Source organism: Thamnophis elegans, chromosome 13 (assembly GCF_009769535.1).
Source record: "Thamnophis elegans isolate rThaEle1 chromosome 13, rThaEle1.pri, whole genome shotgun sequence".
Classification (NCBI taxonomy): Eukaryota; Metazoa; Chordata; class Lepidosauria; order Squamata; family Colubridae; genus Thamnophis; species Thamnophis elegans.
Window position 1 is genome coordinate 40,658,459 of NC_045553.1, and position 15,905 is coordinate 40,674,363.

The following is a 15,905-nucleotide window of genomic DNA, read 5'->3' on the forward strand; positions in this document are numbered from 1 at the left end:
CATCTCTGTTTCAAAGCCGAAGAGCCAGCGCTGTCCAAAAACATCTCCGTGGTCATGTGACTGACATGACTAAATGCTGAAGGTGCACAGAACGCTGTTACCTTCCCACCAAAGGTGGTCCCTGTTTTTCTACTTGCATTTTTACCTGCTTTCGAACTGCTATGTTGGCAGAAGCTGGGACAAGTAACGGGAGGTCATTCCGTTACGCGGCGCTAGGGATTCAAACTGCCGAAATGCCAACCTTTCTGATCGACAAACTCAGCGTCTTAGCCACTGAGTCACCGCATCCCTGATAGATCATAAATATTGATATAGTTGGATTTAGATGGATGGATGGGTAAATAGACTAGATGGAGGGAGGGAGGGAGAGAGAGATGGGTAGGTCTATGGATGGATGAATGGATGCATGTTTAGATAGATATTCTGTCCTATTTTTTAACAGATTGGCAATGACCATAAGATGCCCATATAATTCCCTTCTAAATTGTGGACAAAAGAGCTGAAGATGTAATCTCCTGTACTCCACAATGCACTCGGATGTGTTGTTGCCCTTGGAGCATTGGGATAAATAACACAAGTGTTTCAAATTTTGTTCAAAACCCTGGCAGATTCAGAGGCCTGGAGCTAAGGCTGCATATATTTATGGTTATTTGCTTTTTAATGAGTACTTCCACACTAATCATGTATACGGACTTCCAGCTTTTGCTATGCTATAGTATATCACTAAGGAAAGCTAGTTTTGTGGTGCTGCGAAGCTGGCCGGGCAAGGCTATAAATTGCTAGTGGAGAAATGTCCAGTGTGTCATTTACACTTGGCTTCCTCTCCTCCTGCTGAGCTGCAGAATAAGAGAGCCGTTGGGCTCAGGAAGTAGCCAGGCAGAGCCCTCACACAGATTGAAAAGCCAGAGATGCTCATTCTCTTGGTTTAAAGTTAGATGAGCAAAAGGAAACTGTCCAGCAACAGATTCTTCAAGTGTAAAATAGGCCACAGTTGGTGTGAAATGAGAAGAAAAACGTGGAGCTCAACACAGGAAGAAGATTGCAGGAACTGGGTATGGCTAGTCTAGAGAAAAGAAGGATTTGGGGGGGACACGATAACAGTATTCCAGTATTTGAGGGGCTGCCACAAAGAAGAGGGGGTCAACTTATTCTCCAAAGCACTGAAGGCAGGACAAGAAACAAATGGATGGAGGACGACTCCAAGGAGAAGAGAAGCAACCTAGAATTAAGAAGAACTTTCTAAAAGACAATTAATTAGTGGAAGGGCTTGCCTCCAGAAGTTGTGGGTGTCCCATCACTGGTGGTTTTTAAGAAGAGACTGGACAAGAAAAAAAACTTTCCTCCATTCATCCAAGCATGTCATGTCAGGCCTGCAATTATATTCCTTTTAGAATTTTGGCCTGCCACACTTTCTCCTATTTTATTATGCTGTTTCTTTAAGTATAGACAATGGGAGGGGGGATTAGAAGGAGTAGGATTTTGGAATGTATTGTTTTTCATTCTTTGCTAGAAGCCAAGGCCATCCTTTGTCTCCACACTTTCACACCTGACTGGAAGAAGCTGGGCATGGATGCCAGCGTGGAAGGGAGAGATTGGACCATGTGATGATGGATTGTGGGTATGGGGACAAGATCATGAACTTTTAACTGGGTGGGATTCTGATGTACTTCCAGAGTTTGAATCCCACAGCACTATGCCAACATGCCTGCTTTATTAAATTGGAACTTTAAGCATAGTTTTGCCTTTGATTCTGATTTGATTCTACATGGTATTTGGAACGCTGACAGTCATTTGGTTACAAGTTTTTGTGCATCAATTCTTAAGATAAGAATAACATCACTGGTTTTGCATTAAACATAACTGAATATTTCGCTGTCATTGAGCATATGTGTTTTTCTTGCTCTTGTTTTGTATGTGTTGTTTGTTTTTTTAAGAAAAAGAATATATATATATATATGAAGTCACAACCCCTGGTATGCCCAAATATGGGAGGAAGATCACTATTTCCATTCTCTGTCCTTCGGCTCGTCACAAGAGACCATCCAGACAGAAACCCAATATTTTTACTGTTGCCTTTTTGTTACATTTGTTATATTTGTGCTGATAAAGTCTCCCTTTATTTATTTATTAGCACAAAATAACATACATACATACATACATATACATATACACATACACAGACACACACACACAGACACACACACACACACACAGACACACAGACACACACACACACACACATATAATATATATATATATATTAAAAAAAGAAAGAGACTGGACAGCCATCTGTCTGGAATGGTATAGGTCCTCCTGCTTGAGCAAAGGGCTGGACTAGAAGACCTCCAAGGTCCTTCCAGCTCTATTCCGATTTTTCTTTTTGTTCCAGGTTGCAAGATGAATTTTACTGCAAAAAGATTCACCAATGAATAGATTTTGTCTTGGTTTTTGCTGTTTGTTTCATCCAAATACAAACCAGAACCGAGTCCAGATTCTCTTTAGATCCCAGCCTAGGTGCAAAGCAGGAGCCCAAAAAATGACTTTGTGAAAGGAAGTGGTGGCTAAGGCTAAAGTGACTTCATCAGACAATGCTCAGACGCAAAGAACGACATGTTTTGACTTCAGATGGAGACCGGAGACAGCCATTTCGTGTTAGACTTTTCAGTCCCTATGGATAGTACTCACAATCGTTGTACACAGGGGTGTACAGTTTTGCTCGTGATGCACCATGGGCGCATGTGCAGAACTGAGGTGGGTTCCTACCAGTTTGCACCTATTCGGTAGAACCGGTTCGTCAAATCTACCAAACCGATTTGAAGAGGTTCCACCAGTGGTGGAAAAAAACACAAGTTTACATCAAACTGTTTTCCCGGTGGTGCCATAGGCGCTACCATCTTGTTTTTTGCTTCTGCACCAGTGGTGGGTTTCAAAAATTGTTCAAATCTACTCTGTGGGTGTGGCCTCCTTTGTGGGAGTGGCTTGCTGCCCATGTGACCGGATGGGAGTGGCTTGCCGCCCATGTGACCGGATATGAAGATGCCGACGACACTTGTCAGAACCACCTTAATACCTCACACACAGCACTGGCATGCATAAGAATATGATGTAAACTTGTTTTTTAAAAGGCATCTTTGGTTTGCGTTAAACAACTTTAACACACGCAATGTTCTGATTGCACCACAAAACGCAGTAGTCATCCTTACCTTTCACAGAGGCACTGAGTTTTATAAATATGAGCATGATAGTGTAGAATAATCATATCCAAGGACCAGTGGTGGGTTTCAAAAAATTTTGGAAGCTCTTCTGTAGGTGTGGCCTGCTTTCCGGGTCCACTGGTGGAACCTCTTCTAACCGGTTCTGTAGATTTGACGAACCGGTTCTACCGAATAGGTGCGAACTAGTAGGAACCCACTTCTGTTGTGGTACCCCCCACTGCTTATTTCTCTCCATGTAGACTTAGACCCATTAAGGATTACTTGTTGAGTACCATTTGTCAGCCGGTTGCAGATCCATCCGGTGTGTGAAGCTCTCTATCCCACTTTTTCCCTAGCTTATGTAAAGTGATTGTCCGTCTACTTTGTCAATGCCTTCCAGGATGTTGCAGGAGGCCTTCCAGGCACCATGGGAAATGTGTTGCTTGGGCACGAACAACTAAGCCATGCGATGATTGAAGGTATAAACCTGGGGTGGGGAGGGGAGAAATATACTGCTTTGGTTCTCCTGGTGACAGATCTGAAAATCTGGATATTTTTTTTCTTCTTCTTATGCTGCAGATCACACCCTCCCTCTGCAGCTCCGTCTCCCTCATTGATCGGCCTGCTGGCACCGATGCAAACTTGCTGTGGGGGAGAGAAAGGGAGAGGCTCGCAGGGCCCAGAGTGGAATTAAAGTATTAAATCTAAAGATTAATTGTGCCTCGGGAGAGGCAGGAGATTATAGGGAGAGCTCTGTGCTGGGGTGTTGGTCAAACAGGCCAGGTCTGGGCATTATCATCACATGTTGTGCTGCTGCAAACCGTTCTGCAAATAATACCATTCCCCACTGCTCTTTTGCAGAGTAAGCCAGAAAGGGGGAGATAATAAACCACAGTCTTTAACTGGGAATATGTGTTCTAACAAAGAGAAGGACTAGGGGTGAGATGATAGCAGTCTTCCAATATTTGTGTGGCTGCCACAGAGAGGAGGGGGTCAAGCTATTCTCCAAAGCACCTGAAGGCAGGACAAGAAACAACAGATAGAAACTAATGAAAGAGAGAAGCAACCGAGAATTTTCCTGACAGTGAGAACAATTGCCGTATTTTTCAGAGTATAAGACGCACCGGAGTATAAGATGCAGCAAAGTTTTGAAGAGGAAAATGTAAAAAAAAAAAAAGGTTTTGCACTCTGCAAACCTCCCAAAAACGGGCCCTTTTTAAAAAAAAAAGGGGGGGGGCATGAATAGCCTTTAGGAGGCTTGTAGAGTGCTTCTGGGGGGCGGGGGAACAAGCAAAAAACAGCCCATTTTTCGTGACCTGTTTTTTTTGGTCAAAAATAGGGCCTGTTTTTTGTCAAAAATAGGGCATGAATAGCCTTTAGGAAGCCTATAGAGTGCTGCTGGTGGCTGGGGGGCAAGAATGGGCCATTTTTTGCTCATTTATGCCCTCCCCAGCCCCCAGGAGCTCTCTGAAAGCCTTCTAAAAGCTATGGCATGGCCATTTTGGTGAAGGGGGCGCAGTTTCGGGAGGCAAAAAAATACTGCATTCAGTGTATAAGATGCACCCCAGATTTACACCCTCTTTTTTGAGGGAAAAGGTGTGTCTTATGCTCTGAAAAATACCGTAATCAGTGGAATGACTTGCCTCCAGAAATTGTGGGTGCTTCAACACTGAAGGTTTTCAAGAAGAGACTGAACAACTATTTGCTTGGAATGGTATAAGGTGGGGTATCAGACTCAATTTCACTGAGGGCCGCATCAGGGTTGTGTTTGACCTCAGGGGGGGGGCATGTGTGGGGCGTGGCCAGGGTGGTCGTTGCCAGTTTGATGTTCCTTGTGTTATAAGCGCCTATGGTGGCTCAAGCGCTCTGCCAGCGAAAATGGGCTCCCAAGCTCCATTTATGGCTGCAACCGCCTCCTGCAATCCTCTGCCAGCCAAAATGCACATGCCCCTCCTGAGCTCCACTCTGGCAAAGGCACCATGGGCCGGTCCCTTCACTGTTTCCAGGGTGGCCCCGTGGACCAGATTTAAGCACCTGGTGAGCCGGATATGGCCCCCCAAGTCTTTTTCTCCATTTATCATTATCTCTTTTGTTTGTTTGTAGTATACTGTTTGGGTTCCACCACAAACCGCGGTAGACTAAAGCGCGCTCGACAAAAGCGCGTACCTGACGTCATCACAGCGCGACGAAAACATCACGCTGTGAGCGGTAAACTTAAATTAACGCGAAAACCTTACCCTAACCCCCCCCAAAACCTAACCCTAACCCTAAACTAACCCTAAACCTAACCCTAAACCTAACCCTAAACCTAACCCTTAACCTAACGCTAAACTAACGCTAACCCTTAACCTAACCCTAAAACTAACCCTAACGCTTAACTTAACCTCTAAACCTAACCCTAACCCTTAACCTAACCCTTAACTTTACGTGAATCGGCTTGCTTTAAAAGCGCTTTTTAAAATCTCCGCGGTCGTATTTGTTGCGCTGCTGATGATGTCAGGTACGCGCTTTAACGGGCGCGCTTTAGTGGACCGCGGTTTTGTCGTGCCACGTACTGTTTGTATAGCTTGAATAAGGTTCTTGCCAAAGTTCATTAGTTCCATTTATCGTATCATGAATAACCAGTTCACGTTATCAAAAGCCTTCTGCGCGTCAAGAAACATCAAGGCCATTTGCTTTTCAGGGTGGGCTTCATATATTCCAAAGTGTTATATACCCAACTCCTGGTTAGAAGCATACATTACATTAGTTTCGAGTTTCATTTTATTTATATGCCGCCCTATTCCCGGCGGGACTCAGGGCGGCGCACAAACTCAAGGAGGGGAAGGGAAAAACACAAAAACTACAAAAGTACAGGGCATTTAAAAACAACCAACAGCCACACGATTCGAGAGGGGGAAGGGAACTCATCGACCCCAGGCCTGCCGACACAGCCAGGTTTTACGGCTTTTCGGAAGGCCTGGAGAGAGGGTGAGGGTCCGAATCTCTGCGGGGAGTTCGTTCCAAAGGGCCGGAGCAGCCACAGAGAAGGCCCTCCCCCGGGTAGTGGCCAGGTGACATTGGCTGGTAGACGGTTGGTAGATTAATACCCAAAGAAGAGGCAGACACACGTAAATTAAGAATTACAGACCAATCTCCTTGTTAAACTCATAGTCTGAGTTTTCAGTCTGAGACTGAAAAAACTATTTAAACAGGTTTATCCATTCAGACCAAAACGGTTTTCCTACCAAAGTGGCCCCCCGAGCCTTGAGTTTGACACCCCTGCTATAAGATCTCCTTCAGCAGGGGGCTGGACTAGATGACCTCTAAGTTCCCTTTCAGCTCTGCTCTGTATTCGAAGTGCCTGATATCCATTTGCCCATCTGTTTTCTTTTTCTGCTATTCCCTTTCCTGTGTTAGTCCTCAGCTGAGCTTTGGATTCCCCCCCCCTCTCGTTCACCACTGCAAACCCAGTCCAAAATTATTTTTGTTCTTGTTAGCTCCCCAAGAATAATTGATTGCTGAATACAGTTAAGATTTATAACCAAGCAACCAAAACAAGCAACCTCTGAAGATGGATTTGGGGACCCTAAGAATATAAAAGATATTTATATTTTGTATGTGGGGGGGGGGGGGTGTTTTTTGACAGAGCTTGCTTGTTTTTTGCCTTAGCCTGTTATGCAAACAATAATAGTTTATTCAATAAGTCATCCTTATGTAATCCACCATTTCACACGGGGTGTGAAGCAAGAGGTTGCTCAGGCCATGTTCAATGTGACTCAATTTCCTTTTATGGCTTGAAGTTCTATCTATGGCTTTCTTCCTTTAAACATGCCGTCGTCAGAGCGTTGCCCTTTTCTCTTGGATTAAAAGGAACAAAGATGAAGAAAGACACTGGATAAATAAACAATTCTGAGCAAGCTCAAATCCCTTCTTTCTTCTCTGTGCAGCCTTAGAAATAAGTGTTCCAATGAAAGTTGGGAAATCTACGCAACTCTGCGGTGGATTACCAAATTTTGAGGTTTTTTTTATATATATAAATGTAATCATTGGCCATATTAAATCTTCTCCCACTCCCTATCATTCTAGTGAATCTTTTCAGTGTTAGCAATACAGTCACTAAATGGCAGAAGAAACAATTACTACCAACCTGCCTTCTCTTGAGGACCTGTTCTCTGCTCGAGCCAAAAAGAGGGCTGTCAAAATATCTACAGACCCCTCACATCCTGGACATAAATTATTTCAACTTCTACTCTCAAACGACATTATAGAGCACTGCACACCAAGACAACTAGACACAAGGACAGTTTTGCCAGAACTCCATCACTCTGCTAAACAAATAATTCCCTCAACACTATTAAACTATTCACTAAAGCTGCATTACTATTACTATTAGTCTTCTAATCGTTCTTATCACCCATCTCCTTCCACATAGTCATAAGTTACTGCATGACTGTAACTTTTTTGCTTATATCCTTAAGATTTATATCGATGTTGATTGTTTCCTGATTGCTTATTTGTACCCTATGGCTATCATTAAGGGTTCCACCTCAAATCCATGAAGCCTTTATCCGCGGAGACATAAGCGCGAAGACTAATTCACGCCGTTCAAAGCGCTAAGGAAAAACGCAACCCTACCGCGATGACATAATCGCGGAGGGCAAATCCGCGCATTCCCAAGCACTCAGTACCCTAACCCTAACCCTAACCCTAAACCTAACCCTAACCCTAAACCTAACCCTAAACCTAACCCTAAACCTAAACCTAACTCTAAACCTAACCCTAAACTTAACCCTAAACCTAACCCTAACCTAACCCTAAACCTAACCCTAAACCTAACCCTAAACCTAACCCTAAAACAAACCCTAAAACAAACCCTAAAACAACCCCTAAACCTAATCCTAACCCTTACCTTAATGGAAATCTGCTTTCTGCTGCAGCGCCGTTTTAAAGCGCCCTTCTGTTGCCGCGCCGTTGTCATGGCGGTGATGACACGCGATGATGACGTCGCGGCTTTAGCGACGCGCTTATGTCTCCGCGGATAAGGGCTTCGCGGTTTTGTCGTGCCATGATCATTAAGTGTTGTACCTTATGATTCTTGATGAATGTATCTTGTCTTTTAATGTACACTGAGAGCATCTGCACCAAAGACAAATTCCTTGTGTGTCCAATCAAATGTGGCCAATAAAGAATTCCGTTCCGTTCCATTCCATTCTATTCTATTCTAATTCTCACATTCTGGTTTTTGTGGAGGTTTTTTTGTTCTTCACTAGGCTTCAACAGAATCCAATGACGGTTCCTTCCACCCACTAGATGTCGCTCTTTTATCGGTTATCACAATAGTTTTGGCCTTCTGCCTGCCAGATGCTAAACATCTGGAGCTCAAGAGTTGGCTCGTGTTGGGTGCCCTTTCGTTATGCTGGACTCCAGCGCCCGCCCGTTCCAAGCAGCATGGGCATCTTCATCTTCATCTTGGTGCACCAACAAGCACCCCCTGTGAAGAAGCAAATCAAAACCATTTTTTACAGTCCCTTCAAAATTTTGGAGGAGGTCTTGGTCTCTGAGAAGCACACAGCATTCTGACACAACTGAATTGAGAGAGGCCAAGTAGGTAGGAAGGCTTCTTGGCTGAAACAGTCCAGCTTTGTTCCATATAGCTGTCGTTTAAGTATACCGTTAAATAGCATTCAAGACAAAGAAAGAGAAGTCCTATAAAAAGTCTGGCTTGGATGGATTTCATTGGTTGTCTTCGCTTCTGAGATGCTCCGTGGCAGCCCTGAGCAATAAGGAAGTGGCTGGAGAAGGTTCTTCCTTCTCTAGAAATGGAACTGAAATGATAAGTCATTCAGCCAAGGGAAGGACAAATCTAGAGCAAGCTTCAAGGCTACTCTGTATGCCAAGGAGCTCAGGCTGGGAACGGTTGCAATTCATTGGTTGACCTTTTCAGATCCATTGTGATTGGAAGACAATTCACTGCTACCAAAAACTGCTGGAATCAGAGGAAGAGGCTTCAGAAACCGAGGCTTCAGAAAAGCACGAAGCAGACTCCTTGTCCTCACAAAACCCCTTTTTATTAAGCTCATGTAAATTCCTCCAGTTCACATCCAGCAAAGTTCCGGCAAACAGTCTTTCAAGGGTGAATTTACAACCACAGTCCTTATCAGGCTTGGAGAGCTGCCAGGCCGATATCTTCCAAATGCAATGCCATACAAGAAGATACTTGGCAAGGAGTGTCTGAGAGTCACAAACAAATCTTTTCACTAATTAGCAAACTAATTGTCTCCTGCAAACTCCACTTCCCTTTTGCTCCTCTTTGTTCCCTATAGGAGGGGCCATCACCGTCTACCTGTGCCTTTACTCCTCAGTCAGCCCTTGTTCCTTAACTGTTCCCTTTTCCTGGCAGCTTTACGCACATTTGAACAGGCTCCAGCTGTTCTTCTGCTCCATTAATATCTGACTCCGAAGGCAAGCTGATAACTGTGAGACGGCCCTGGCCCCATCTCTGCCTCCGACACAGAGCCCTCTCAGAGCTTTCCCCAGAGTCCAGGACTGGCCCACGTCCTCCCCAACCTCCTCACTGTCTGAGTCTGCCACCAGCTCTGCTGGCCACTGGTGGGCCACAACAGATAGCAAGTTGGTAAGACATCCTGAAGTTCTACCAAGCCCTCCTAAGTGATGTACCCAAAGGTAAAGGAATACTTGTGTTCAGAGGAAAATACCACAATAAAACGTTCTACTTAGAAGTTGATTCCTTATCCTGTGGAGTCTTACATACAATATGAATGATCCAAAGTAGAATCTGAGGATGAAGTGTAAAAAAAAACTCCATAGAATAGGGATCCTCAACCCCAACTCTGGAGCAGTACTAGGTTACGGCACGCCAGTCCATGCAAACAAGAGTAGCCCCATCCACAGGATGCAGGCAGCATGCAAAACCACACTCATTCGGGTCCATGGAAATATCTCTCTTCATGGAACTACCCTGTTTTCCCAAAAATAAGACCTCCCCGGATAATAAGCCCAATCAGACTTTGAGTGCATGCGCTAAAATAAGCCCTCCCAAAAATATTGCAACACAGCAGCAGCCATAAGGTGACCACGCTCGCCGCCTCCTGCACGTCAAAAATAATGAGACCTCCCTGAAAATAAGGCCAAGTGCTTATTTTGGGGGGTCAGAAGAAAATAAGACCCTGTCTTATTTTCAGGGAAACACGGTAGTACCTGATGCTCAAAAGGTTGGGGACCACTGCCGTAGAAGATAGAAAGATGCTGAAGAAGTAGAAAAAAGGGATTTACAAGTACCACATGAACTAGAAATCTTTCTGTATATAACTGAATATATTATGTTTTCTTAAGAACCTGAAAATCACTATGGGACTCTGAGGAATGAATCCTAATATGAGATAGTACAATAAATTCTACCCATACTCGTAGTCGTACACGTAGAATTTATTGTAGATTACTATGTCTCACATTATGCTTTAACACCTCAGCATTCCACAATGATTTTCAGATTCGTAAGAAGACATAGTACTTCTTCAAAGACTTGTAATTTAAGAAATCCTAAGACTCTGTGTAAAGTAACTTTTGGTTGTGTATAAGAATCCACATCTTAAATTGTAATCTAAAAAGGGTTCACCCTGTCAATTAAATTCTGTGTCAGATTTTCCCTCTAAGACACAAGGTTATTCTAGACCAAGGATAGTCAACCTTTTTATACCTACCGCCCACTTTTGTATCTCAGTTAGTAGAAAAATTTTCTAACCGCCCACCGGTTCCACAGTAATGGTGTTTTTATGAAAACCTAATGAAAATGTTTTTAAATAATGCTATGACATTTTTTTAAAAAGTCAATTAAATTTAAAAAAAGGAAAGTGCTTCAGTATCGGACAAAAACCCCCTACCGCCCACCATGAAAGCTGGAACGCCACTAGTGGGCGGTAGGGACCAGGTTGACTACTATGTTCTAGACATTGGACCCCATTCCCACACTTGGTTAGGAATCATTTCATAGAAGAAATCAAACATTCCTTTCCAATCACTTATTATCAAGCTGGTATGGAATTAAATCTGTTTCCTAGGCCCTCAGGACTCAGTACATGGTAAACATAGTTAGAAATAAGGGGGGCTGGACAGCTACAAACTGTAAACTTTTATTTCTGGTTTGTGGTCTTTGAGGACCGGAACAAAACAAAGCGAAAAAAAAACCCACAACCTTAAGTGGAGCGGAAGAAATTAAGATGCTTTCTAAAGAAAAAGTTTTTTTGTGGCATTTCTTATTTGGTGGCAATGATCAGCACGTTCGTTATGATGGAAATTTTATGGGCATGATTAGGCCTGTTTCATCAGAAATTCATCTCTGCATTTTCCAAAGCAGGGGGTGTAATTCTAGGCAACTGGATGTTGAGTTCATCGAGGAAACAGAAAACCCAAGATTCCAAGTTCCTGGTCTATTTTAGCTTCGCGCCAAGTCCACCTCTGAATTCTGTGAAAATTGTTTCCAAATGTTCAGACAGAAGAAGTGTGGCACTTCATTTCTGCTTGGCTTACGGCATATTAGAGCTGGAGAAGTCTTCCCCTCCCGCTGTCTCTCTCTGTGACTGTGTGTGGATGATACTTTTCTCAAGAACATAGAATGATCGTTGGAAGGGACCTCAGAGGTCTTTCTCCCTTCTTGACCCTGTAGGGAGACTCTGTATCTGTGATGGTGAACCTAAGGTATATGTGCCAGAGGTGGCACGCAGACAGTGGCGGGTTTCAAAAATTGTTCGAACCTACTCTGTGGGTGTGGCCTCCTTTGTGGGAGTGGCTTGCCGCCCATGTGACCGGATGGGAGTGGGTTGCCGCCCATGTGACCGGTTATGAGATGCTGACAACACTTGTCAGAACCACCTTAAATTACTTCACACACAGCACTGGCATGCAGAAGAATATGATGTAAACTTGTTTTTTAAAAGGCATCTTTGGTTTGCGTTAAAACAACTTTAACACACGCAATGTTCTGATTGCACCACAAACGCAGTAGTCATCCTTACCTTTCACAGAGGCACTGAGTTTTATAAATATGAGCATGATAGTGTAGAATAATCATATCCAAGGACCAGTGGTGGGTTTCAAAAAATTTGGAACCTCTTCTGTAGGTGTGGCCTGCTTTCCGGGTCCACTGGTGGAACCTCTTCTAACCGGTTCGGTAGATTTGACGAACCGGTTCTACCAAATAGGTGCGAACTGGTAGGAACCCAGCTCTGCACCCAGAGCTCTCTCTGTGGGTACACCGCCATTGCCAGCTGCTTTTCTGCCAAAACACTAGAAAACAGCCTGAAAATGGCCTGAAAATAGCCAAAAAACAGGCCTTTTCCTGGGTCATTTCGGGCTGTTTTCAGGTCATTTGGGGGGCATTTTTGGGGCCACAAAACAGCCTGAAAATGGCATAAAAACAGCCAAAAAAAAACCAGGCAAAAATGGGCATGCGCATGCCAGCCAGCTGGTCTTTGGGTTTCCGATGCTTTGGTGCACGCACATGCATGTGCATGCACACGCATTCCTGTTTGGGCACGCGGTGCCGAAAGGTTCACCATCACTGCCTGTATCATTTTAGACAAAGGGTTGCCCAGGCTCTTTTGGAAAGGCTCCAGTGATGGAGCATCCACACAACTTCTGAAGGCAGGTCATTCCATCGGTCAATTGCTCTCACCATTAGGAAGTAGCAAACTTGAGTACCAGACTGTTTGTATGATTATGGACTATGCGTTTTGGTGCTTTGGAAAATAATCCGACTCGCTCACCTTTGTAGGAGCCCCTCAAATATTGGAACATGGCTAGCATGTTCCCCCTAGTCTTTCTTTTCATTAGACTAGACAAACCTAATTCCTGTAAGTGTTCTTCTTATGTTTTAGCCTCTACTCCAGTGGTGGGTTTCAGCAGGTACGGCTTGGTACGGCCCTACCGGTAGTAGTCAGGAGCAGCGACTACCGTACTGGTACGGTGGCTGGTTTGGCCCACCTGCCCGCCTGCATTCCATACCTGTTTTTAAGGCCATTGGGCCAATTGCGCATGCGCACACAGCATGCGGCACCTGTGTGACCTCCGACGAGCAGCTGGGTGTCACGGGGGCAGTGGAGTATGCATGCGTGCACAGAGCATGTCAGGCGCATGCACAGATAGACTATGAGCAGTGAACCAGTAGTGAAGATAAGAGCAACCCATCACGGCTCTACTCCCATAATCATTTTTGTTGCTCTTCTCTGCACTCTTTCCAGATATCTTTTTTGAATTGTGGAGACCAAAACTGGATGGAGTATTCCTAGAGCGGTTTTGCTAAGGCTTTGTAAAACGGTATTATAACTTGTACTGCTTTAGTTTAAGAAACTTTAAGAAGGTTTAAGAAGAACCTTTGCCAGACCTATCCTTGAATACTGCTCACCTTCCTGGAACTCACACTGCATTTCGGATATTAAAACCTTAGAGAGGGTCCAGAGGTATTTTACAAGAAGAGGACTCCACTCCTCTGCTCGTCATAAAATTCCTTCTACCACCAGGCTTGAAATTTTAGGCTTGGATAACCTTGAACTACGTTGTCTACATTCTGACCTGAGCTTAGTCCACAAGATAATCTGCTCCCTGTTAATGGCACCCACACGAGCCAAACGTCCTCCCTGTTAATGGCTACTTTGACTTCAAGTGCAAGAACACAAGGGCTATCCATAGATACAACCAAATGTAATCCATTCTAATCTTGATTACGGGAAAAATGATTTCAGCAATAGAGTAGTTAATGTGTGGAACACCCTACCCAATCCTGTTGTTAGTTCCTCTAACCCCAGACCTTTGACCTTAAGATGGACCTTACACATTTCTTAAGAGGTCCCCAAGGAGGCAAGCATAAGCTCACCAGCGTGCCTATCATCCCTGTCCTACTCTCCCCATTTATATGTACTCTTTATGTGTTTATGGCTATGTTTTGCTTATTTATATCCATTTATTTGTGCCATTTTTCATGTGTTTTCATACTTGTTTCCTTGTACTTGGCGATAGGTAGGTAGGTAGGTAGGTAGGTAGGTAGGTAGGTAGGTAGGTAGGTAGACTCTAAAAAGAGTGCAGAGAAGAGCAACAAAGATGATTAGGGGACTGGAGACTAAAACATATGAAGAACAGTTGCAGGAATTGGGTATGTCTAATTCATTGAAAAGAAGGACTAGGGGAGACACGATAGCAGTGTTCCAATGTCTCAAGGGTTGCCACAAAGAAGAGGGACTCAACCTATTCTCCAAAGAACCTGAGGCTTTGACAAGAAACAATGGGTGGAAATCAATCAAGGAGAGAAGCAACCTAGAATGAAGGAGAAATTTTCTGACAGTTAGAACAATTAACCAGTGGAACAACTTGCCTCCAGAAGTTGTGAATGCCCCAACACTGGAAGTCTTTAAGAAGATGTTGGATAGCCATTTGTCTGAAATGGTATAGGGTTTCCTGTCTAGGCAGGGAGTTGGAGTAGAAGACCTCCAAGGTCCCTTCCAACTCTGCTATTGTATTGTATTGTATTGTATTGTATTGTATTATATTATATATATTATATTATATTATATTATATTATATTATATTATATTATATTATATTATATTATATTATATTATTGTATTGTATTGTATTGTATTGTATTGTATTGTATTGTATTGTATTGTATTGTATGTATTGTATTGTATTGTATGTAAATAAATAAATGGTGAACATGTTCCTCTGAAGTTCATGATGTGCCTGGATTCTGAAATATTGTCCCCCCCCCCAACAACTTGTCCATGGTGTCTGAGCCAAAGGCATCAAGTTAAAGGCTAACTCCCAAATTCTAGAGTAATAATAAACATGTATAATTAATGGGCCCTGAAAATAGGTTGTTCATACTGAGTTAAAAATACACTCCCATACAATGGGTCTTATAATATATCAACTGTCCAAAATAAATCTGAGCAGCTGCACTGTGCAAAAGGCATCCTTTATTTTGGGTTGGGTTTTGGGTAAGGTAGCATTCATCAAATCAAAGATTAAAATGGTCCCGTCGTTAAAAAAAAATAGAAACAGCCACACGACCTCCTTAAGCATCAACCACAATAAACTCCCTGGATACATTTTAAATATCAAAGCTAAAAAAAAATGGGTTTTACCCCTTGGTACAGATCAAAAGTGTCTCTGTGGGATGCAATTGTGCAGGGAATGTTTCATCGTTTGAGAATAACCCAAGAGAAGTTTCAGTTCTGAATTCTCAGCACGTATTTGTTATTTTGATACCCCCCCCTTTTTTTTTTATATCATGGAGCCAGCGTGATTGTGTTGAATTAGGACCTTGGTGCCCATCATTTTGCTGTCAAGTGTCAGAGAAATAAGGAAAACCCGGCAGTTCAAATGAATATAAAGGTTTATTGCAAGCTTAAGCTCTTCGGAAGAATCTGAACTAATAACAGTCAAAGCAAATTGGCGATAGATAACAGTCAATAGGATTCAAGGTGGATGGGACTTAGATCTCTTGTGGACATTGTTAGGAATATAATCTAACGGTTGGGTTGGCAATATATAAATCATGTAACAATGTTGTACCTGTTTCTTTAAATCATACTGTAAAATGTGACTGGTTGCTGTTTCCTCAATCGGCCATAAGAGGGAGCCAGAATGACTGTTAGCTCTTTGTTTGTTAGATGCTGGGCTGATCTGATCTGAGTGTTTTGGAAGCTGGCTGTTAGA